This window comes from Arachis ipaensis, chromosome B03 (assembly GCF_000816755.2).
Source record: "Arachis ipaensis cultivar K30076 chromosome B03, Araip1.1, whole genome shotgun sequence".
Lineage (NCBI taxonomy): Eukaryota > Viridiplantae > Streptophyta > Magnoliopsida > Fabales > Fabaceae > Arachis > Arachis ipaensis.
Window position 1 is genome coordinate 98,133,733 of NC_029787.2, and position 9,657 is coordinate 98,143,389.

The following is a 9,657-nucleotide window of genomic DNA, read 5'->3' on the forward strand; positions in this document are numbered from 1 at the left end:
TTGGCATGGGAACAAGATTTACAGAAGGCAGTAACATCTTTAAAAAGAGTGGGCCACCAGAATCCACAGTCTAAAATTTTTCTAGCTATTCTTTGAGGGCCAAAATGTCCACCACTCTCAGAGGAGTGGTAGGCCTCTAAAATGGACTGGAATTCTGATTAAGGCACACACCTTCTAATTATCTGGTCAGCACCATACCTCCATAAATATGGGTTATCCCATATATAATATTTGGACTCGCTTTTCAGCTTGTCCCTCTGATGCTTAGTAAAATTAGGAGGGAAGGTATGACTAACTAGATAATTAGCTACAGGTACATACCAAGGAACTACTTCAGATATTGCGTGCAAGCTATCTAATGGAAAAGCATCATTGATAGGGATGGAGTCATCCTTAATGTGCTCAAGGAGACTCAAGTGGTCTGCCACTAAATTCTGGGAACCACTCCTATCCTTAATTTCTAAATCAAATTCTTGCAGCAGCAATATCCAACGTATTAGCCTTGGTTTGGACTCTTTTTTAGCTAATAAATACTTTAGAGATGCATGGTCTGAGTACACTACCACCTTAGAACCAAGTAAATAGGCTCGGAATTTATCCAGAGCAAAAATAATAGCCAAAAGCTCTTTTTCAGTGGTAGTATAATTAGACTGAGCAGTGTCTAAGGTCTTAGAAGCATAAGTAATTACGAAAGTGTCCTTACCTTCGCGCTGAGCCAGCGCCGCTCCTACTACATAATTGGAGGCGTCACACATGGTCTCAAATGGTTGGTTCCAGTCGGGTCCTCTCACAATTGGAGCTTGAGTCAAGGCAAGCTTCAGCTTATCAAATGCCTCCTTGCAGTCCGCATTCAGCTCGAACTCAACATCCTTCTACAGGAGTCAGGATAAGGGCAGTGCTATCTTACTGAAGTCCTTGATAAAGCGCCGGTAGAAACCTGCATGACCAAGGAACGAACAGACTTCCCTCACAGAGGAGGGGTAAGGTAAACTAGAAACGACATCTACCTTTGCTGGATCTACAAAAATACCAGTATTAGAAACAACATGTCCTAGAATAATACCTTGTCGTACCATAAAGTGATATTTTTCAAAATTTAATACAAGGTTTGAACTAACACACTTGTCTAATACTCTAGCTAAACTATCCAAGCAAAGGTTGAAAGAATCACCATACACACTAAAGTCATCCATGAAAACTTCCATACAGTTCTCAATAAGATCTGAGAAAATACTCATCATGCATCTTTAGAAGGTAGCCGGTGTATTACATAAGCCAAAAGGCATCCTTTTGTATGCATACGTTCCAAAGGGACATGTAAAAGTAGTCTTTTCCTGATCCTCAGGAGCTATATGGATTTGAAAATAGTCTGTGTAACCATCTAAAAAGCAGTAATGTGATTTACCTGACAAACGATTAAGCATCTGATCAATAAACGGCAGGGGGTAGTGATCCTTGCGAGTGGCCTGGTTGAGGCGCCTGTAATAAATGCAAACTCTCCAGGCGTTCTGCACTGAGCTCGTTCTTCACTGTTGTGACTCCAGACTTCTTGGGCACCACTTGTACTGGACTGACCCATTCACTATCTGAGATGGGGTAGATGATATCTGCTTCAAGCAGCCTGGTCACTTCTTTCTTGACAACTTCTAAGATGGTGGGGTTCAACCGTCTTTGAGGTTGACGGGCAGGCCTTGCTCCCTCTTCTAGAAATATTCTGTGCTCACAAACTTGAGGGTTGAGGCCTACTATATCCGCCAAGCTCCACCTAATTGCTTTCTTATGTCTTCTTAACACACTAAGCAGCTGCTCCTCTTGTTGGGATGTGAATTTCTTTGCAATGATGACTGGGAGCTTCTGACGATCCTTAAGGTAAGCATACTTGAGGTGGGGTGGAAGGGGCTTTAACTCCAACTTCTGTTCGTGGTTAGGCACTTGATCATCTGGAGCTAGTGAAGGTGGCAGTGTGTCTTCATCTTGTTCAGGGTGCTTCCCCACACTTACACCTTGCTCCATGTGCCTTTCTTCTACTTTCTCTTGGTGAAATGCAGCTACAGTCTCATCAATGATGTCGCACTGGAAGACGGAATGATCTTCTGGAGGGTGCTTCATAGCTTCATCCAAGTTGAAGCTCACTGCTCTACCATCTATCTCAAAGGAGTAAGTTCCTGAGAATGCATCCAACTTGAACTTTGAGGTCTTCAGAAATGGCCTTCCAAGCAGGATGGATGATGGTCTTCCCGAGTCATTAGGGGGCATCTCCAAAATATAGAAGTCAATAGGAAATGTGAGCCCCTTAATGCTCACCAGCACGTCCTCAGAAATTCTAACCACAGAGATAATGCTTTTATCTGCCAAAACAAAACGTGCTGCCGACCTTTTTAAGAGAGGGAGCCTCAAAGCATCATATACAGATAATGGCATTATACTAACACACGTGCCTAAATCACACATGCAGTCAGAAAATTTCACACCATCTATAGTAATAGTAACCATGCATGGACCTGGGTCACTACATTTTTCAGGTATATCGCCCACTAAAGCAGAAATGGAGCTACCTAAAGGTATAGTTTCTAAATCCTGTAATTTATCTTTATGCATGCATAAATCTTTTAGAAACTTAGTATATTTAGGTACCTGCTGAATGGCATCAAAAAGTGGAATGGTTACCTCAACCTTTTTAAATATTTCTACCATTTTAGGGTCTAGTTCCATCTTCTTTCTAGGCTTCCTAACAAGGTATGGAAATGGAATAGGAATGGCGCCACTTGCAGCTTCTGCGTCCCTTGGTGCTCCATTTCTTGGTTGAGCTGCTTCTTCTACAACCAAGTCTTGTACTACATCTTCTTCTTCAGCATCCTCTACCTCCACAGTACTTTCAACTGGAGTGTCTTCTTTTAAGTTTGGCTCCACATGACTCCTCTTTGGTAGTGTAGTCCCGGACCTCAAAGTAATGGCATTGATTCCTCCTTTGGGGTTGGGTAAAGGCTGAGACAGAAGTGTACTGGAGTTTGCAGGTTGAGTGTTGGAGGTACTCGACGATCCCATCTGGGAGACAAGAGCTTGTATAGCAGAGGTCAGACCGGTAAGTGTGCTTTCCATGGTCTTTTGTCCTTGTGCAAGAGAGTGAAGCAACTCGTCATTGGGAGAGGAAGATGGGTAAGTGACTTGAGGGTCCTGCTGTTGGTTGTTTTGAGATCTCTGGGCTTGTCTTTGGTGAGGTGCCTGGTAAGGCTGGTTTTGGTTTTGCTGAGACCAGTTCTGCTGATTGTTGTTGTTGTTCCACCTCTAATTTCCACCATTATCTCTGCCTCCTTGGTTGTAGTTGTCCCTCCATCCCTGGTTGGAGTTACCTCTCCACCCTTGGTTGGAGTTATCCCTCCATCCCTGGTTGGAGCTATCTTGCCAACTTTGATTGTAGTTTCCACCATGGTTATAATTACTGCCTTACTAATAGTATCCTTGATTTGGGCGATCATAGAAGTTGTGGTTAGCTGCCAAGGTGTTGTCTTCTTGTTGGAGTTATGGGCATTCATCAGTGTAATGAGTATTGCATGCACATATTCTGTAAATTCTCTGAAGGGCCAACTGTTGATACTGTTGTTGTGGGGGAGGCTGAGGTTGTTATTGGTTCAGCTATATCTGCTTCAGTAGGTTGGTCATCTCACATAGAGTCTGTGTGAGAGCAGTAGTCTCATTGCTAGAGGAAACCTCTGCAACAGCCTTGGGATGGTTGTTCCTGTGCCTAGCATTCCGAGTTGACTTAGCTAGGTCGCTGATCAGTTGCTATGCTTCATCCGCGGTCTTGTACTTTTTCAGAGAACCATTACTCGCACCATCCAATGTAGTCTTATCCTGAGGCTTCATGCCTTGTGTGAAGTAGCTGATCAACACCAACTTGTCGATCATGTTGTAGGGGCATGCGTCCAGAAGATTCCTGAAGCATTCCCAATACTCATAAAGAGTCTCTGATTCGCCTTGAATAATGCAGAAAATTTCTTTCCTCAGTCTATCAATAACTTTAGCTGGAAAGTATTTTTTCCAAGAATTCTCTCCTTAGTGTATCCCAGTTAGTAACAACTACTTCAAGTTGAGTGTAGTACCACTCCCTCGCCTTTCCCTCAAGAGAAAACAGGAAGGCGGTTAGCAGAATAGAAGTCTCATATGCACCATGATGCCTGACAGTAGAACAGGCTGTCTGAAAATCCCTGAGGTGCTTGATAGGCTCCTGAGCAGGTAAGCCATGAAACTTAGGAATTAAGTTGATTAGCGCAGTCTTCAGTTCAAATTCTACAGCCAGATTTGGGTGAAGCACTTGATACAATTGCAGTGTAAAGTCTGGAGCTCCTGCTTTCTAGAGAGTAATCCTTTTGGGCTCCGCCATGTTGCCTGCACGTAAATCAACAGAATCAGTAGTATAAGAGCTTGTTTCTTCCTCAAATGCCGCTTCAGATTCGCTCTCAGATAAGACTGGTGAATTGGTAGTAACCACTTCACCACCCTCAGAGGCTAACCGACGCCGAGCTCGCCTAATACGTGAAATAGTTCTTTCAATTTCAGGATCAAACGCGGCTAAGCTCGGATCATGTAGTGAGCGCGTCATTCAATGAAAGAAACATACAACTCATGGTAATAAAATAAAAAAATATGCATATATGTAAAATTAAAAATATTTACACCAACTAATAATTTAGCACACTATTGCAACTCCCCGGCAATGGCGCCAAAAATTAATGCAGGCGAAATTAGCTAGTTAAGAATTTATGATAAGAAAAGCGTTGCAAGTACAGTTCTTAACCAACAAAAATCCTCTTATCAATTTAGAAGGGTTGTCACAAAATTAGAATAAAAATACTGGGAGTAGAAATCCCAGGTCGTCTCCCAACGAGTTGACAAAAGAGTGCCATCTTATTAATCAGGAGTTTTCCGAGAAATTTTAAGAGTTGGAGAATAGAAAAGTAAATGATTGAAAATTGAGGCAATGAAAATTAGCAAGAGAATTTATATAATCAATTAAAAAGCCTTGACCGGAGGAAAGATTAATTGGAAGTTCTATCCTTATTGGATTTTCCCAAGTGTAATATCAAGAGGTTGTTGTTTTCACTTAGTTAACCCTTACTAGTTAAAAGAAAGTCAAGTGATTGAGCTAGCTCTTATTCACAAGTCCTAATCCTCTCCTTATGGAAGGATTAGCGTTAGTAAATAGAGAGTTAGCCAACAACTTCCAATTGAACTAATCACTTGAGTATTCCAACTCAAGGGTTTCCTTTTAATCAACCCCCAAGTCAAGTTGGGAGTATACTCCATTGACATGAATATAAATTTCATACAGGAATAAGAAGACATGATAAATTAAATGAAATAATAACTAAAAATTAATTAAAGGTAAAAAGAGTTCTCTGTATTAATAAATCCCAAAATCATAAACATACCTATCTGAATAGGGTTAATAAGTAATCAAAAGAGTAAAGGGATAGAAAACAAACTAGAATAGTAGCAACTTCAAAGGAGGTAGTGACTCTTCTATATCCAAAAGCAAAATCATGCAATTTGTATGAATAAGTGTGCAAAGGCTTGATAAAACCACTCAATTAAGCACAAGATAAACCATAAAATAGTGGTTTATCATGCTAAGAAACTAACTCTTTGAGCTTTTAAACATATTCGACCTTCCTAGCCATTGATGCTCAGAGCCTTGGACCTTTCTTTTCTTTTTGCTGTTTCTTTTACTTCAAAGATTAAGCTTTTGTTTAATTCAAAGAATTCATAATAGTTCTCTAAATTTCTGTTCCTCATGCATCAACATCCTTTGATTCAAATTCAAATATGCACTGTTCATATCATGCATTCAGAATCACAGATAATACCACCACATCTAAGTAAATAAGACTACTCTTAAATATAAACTCAATTCCTCTTGCAATACATCACTTCTTTTCTTTTTCTTTTTAGATTCAAGTTCAGTGAGCGGTACATGAGACATCTTTTCAAAAGAAGCATATTTTTTTTTTATAAATCTATTAAATATCAATAGAACTACTAACTCTAAATAGGATCATGCGAAAGAAACACAAATAAGCACTAGAAAACAGGAGATAGATAATATAAGAACTGAAATAAGTAAATAGCATGAAAGGAACTCAACCACCTCAGTTATCCTGGTGGCCATCTCATTCCTCAGGCTGTGCTCCTCCATGAAGAACATTCACCTCTTCATGGTGCCACTGATGATAAGGTACACAGAGAAAACAAAGAGCTTGCTCGACCCACAACACTAAACTTAAAAGTTTGCTTGTCCCTAAGCAAAGGAAAACCTGAAAAACTGCCTCTTGGGTGTTTTGAACTCCCTTCTGATTGCACCTGTTCCTGTTATAAAAACTTTACATGACCCAAATACATGAAAAAAGGAGGAAAACTAAAGACAACTAATTGAAAAAATAAAATATCCAGAACAAATAAAAATCAAAGGATACTAAAAATTGGGTTGCCTCCCAATAAGTGCTTCTTTACTGTCACTAGCTTGACGGTCAGCTCCTCTAAGGAGGAGAATCATAGGGGCTCAGATTTTCACCCCACATGGTGAACTTCTTCCCTGTGCTTGATGAGTCCATATTTGACAATATATTTTGGCTTGATTTGAATGGATTTCATCACATAAACTCACACTTAATCACCAAAATAGCATACTTTTGTGTTTTTATCCCTAAATTGGACCAAAATGTGAAAACATGCGTTTTTGTGCTTAAATTGAGCAATTTAATCCCACTTTTATTCCATTCGATGCCGTGATGTGTTTGTTGAGTGATTTCAGGTCCTAGAGGCAAGAATGATTTGGTAGAAGTGAAAGAAAGCATGCAAAAAAGGAGAAAACATGAAGAAAACAAAAAAGAAAAGTATTTCAGAGTGTGTCCACGCACAAGGGTTAGAATTAGTGATGTGTGGAAAACGATCCAACACAAAACTCACCGACAAGTGTACCGGGTCGCATCAAGTAATAATAACTCACATGAGTGAGGTCGATCCTACAGGGATTGAAGGATTGAGCAATTTTAGTTTAGTGGTTGATTTAGTCAAGCGAATCAAGTATTGGTTGAGTGGTTTATAATTGACAGAAGCTAAATTGCATGAATTGTAAAGGGAGAGGGAAGAATTGCAGTAAATTAAAGAGAACAGAAAATAAAAGTGCTGAATCTTAAAGAACAAGTAAATTAAATTGTAGAAGCTTAGATTTCAAGAAATGTAAATAACTGAATCTTAAAGTGCAAGAAATGTAAATTGCTAGAATTATAAAAGGGATTGGGAGTTGGGATTACAGAATTTAAAAAAGCAGAAGTAAATTGCAACAAACAGAAGAGCAAAAGGTGAATTGAATTGAAGTAGATTTCAAACAGAAGAGTAAAAATGCTTTGAAAATTAAAACAGAAAGTGAGTGATGCTTAATTGCAGCAATTAAAAGAATGTTGAAGATCTTAGGAGTGGAAGAGACTAGAAAACAAGTCTAGATCTCAAATCCTTCCTTGATCCAACAAGAACAATTGTAAAATGAAATTGGAAAAGTAAATTGCAAAAGGAGTAGAAGAATGAAATCAGTAAACAGAATTGAATTCAAAGCACGATTCTAAAATTATGCAGAAAGTAAATAAGAGATCTCAAGGTGAGATTGAAACAGAATTTTTTCAATTCTCCACCCAAGATCCAAGACAAGAAGTAAAGAGTGTTCAAGCAAGAACAAGGAAGAAGAGAGATCAATTCTCCTTCCCAATTCTCAGAAATCCAAATTCAAAGTAAAGAGCTCTCAAAATTACAAATGAAAATTCTAAGAGGCAAAAAGGAAAAAAATTAAAAATGAAGTAAAAGTCCTCTCTAAATCAAACTAACACCTATTTATACACTTCCTCATTTGGATCTAAGAATTTGGGTGGGCTCTCATAATTGGTGAAGAAATGAATTAATTTGGATTTTTAGTTCAATTTTCAGCCCATGGTGCACCTCCCAGGGGAAGGTTCGGCTCTTGGCAAGAGCTTTGGCCAAGAGCTTTGGTTCCCTTCCTTGTTTAAGTGCGCACGGTTCTTCCCTTGTGACAAGAGAACAAAGCTCTTTGCAAGAGCTTTTGAGCTCTTGGCAAGAGCTTTACTTGTCCTTGAGGTCCCTGGTTCAAGTCTTGGGTGGAGCACTTGTGGAGTTAATTTCCTTGGCACAAGAGTAGCGCCCAAAGTCTTGCTTCCTTGAGGTGCCTGGTTCAATCCTTGGGGAGTGCAAAAGCTACCCATTTTTCATGGCACAAGAGTAGCGCCTAAAGCTTTGCTTCCTTGAGGAACATGGTTCGAATCCCATGGAGTGAAAACAAGCCAATTTTGGCTTATTTTTCTTGTAAAGTAGCGCTTCACTCTCTCCCTTTGGTCTTGATTTCAAACCATGGTAAGTGCATTAGTGAGCTTTTCTTCCTTGATTTTCTTCAAAGCATGCCCAAAAAAGCTCTTAGCAAGAGCTTTTAAGCTCTTGGCAAGAGCTTGGCTCTTGCTTCCTTCTTCCATGTGCTTTTGATAAAGCTCTTGGCAAGAGCTTCTAAGCTCTTGACAAGAGCTTGGCTTCTGATTATTTGAAGGAAAGCTCTCCACAAGAGCTTTAAAGCTCTTGGCAAGAGCTTTATGCCCTTGTTTCTTGACTGCACCCACGCTTCTCCTTGTTTGAGCCACGCTTCTCTTCCTTGTGCCACGCTTTCTTTCTTTGCTTAGATCATGCTCCTTAGGCTACGCTTTTCTTTTTTTTTTTCTTTTCTTCACCTACAAGTAATCAAAACAACCAATCAAAGTATCACAAAATTCACAAAACTTAAAATTCATTTAAAACCAATTAATTTTAATTTAAACTTCATGATTTTGTATCAATTAAAGGGTGGTTGATTGATTCAAAGAAACCATGCAATTCCACTCCAAATTGCTAACTTACAATACAAGAAAGTGCATAAAACCTAACAAAAACAAAGAAAAAAGACTAGTAAAACTAGGCTAGGATGACTTGTCATCAATCAGCACCTGTGCCCACAAACAGAATGAAAATCAACAAGTGTGCCCATGCACAAATTCTGTGCGTACACACAAGAGAAAAATCAGCATGTGTGCATACGCACGGGTCTTCATTAATGAAACATGTGGCTCGTGATTTTTGAGGGCTTTTGGCCCATTTCTGAAGGCTAGGAAGCTGTATTTGGATGCTATATGAAGGGAATATCAAAACATATGAAGACACAAGCTTTCATTAGGACTTAGAATTTATTTCTGACATTTTTCATAGTAGTAGGAGTAGGAGTAGGTAGAGTAGAGAGCTCTCTTAGGATTTTACTTAAGGTTTATCAATTTCAATTTTAGCACTTTATAGAAGCTTTGATCTTTGATTTTGCTCATCTTTATTGTAAGTACTCTCAATTTTCTCTTTAATTATAGCTACTTTCATTTGCTTTGGTTCAAGTTACTTGTTCATACTTGCAATTTTGAGTTTCTTGAAGTTTTGATTGATGGATTTAATGTTTCATGCTTTCTTTATGTTTGTTGGACTATTTATTGTTGATTTTGTGCATAGTTAGTTATAGCTTTCCATTTTCCTTTGCAAATTCTTATGATTTGGTTTTATGCACATGTGTTTGTGAAAATGCCAACTTTA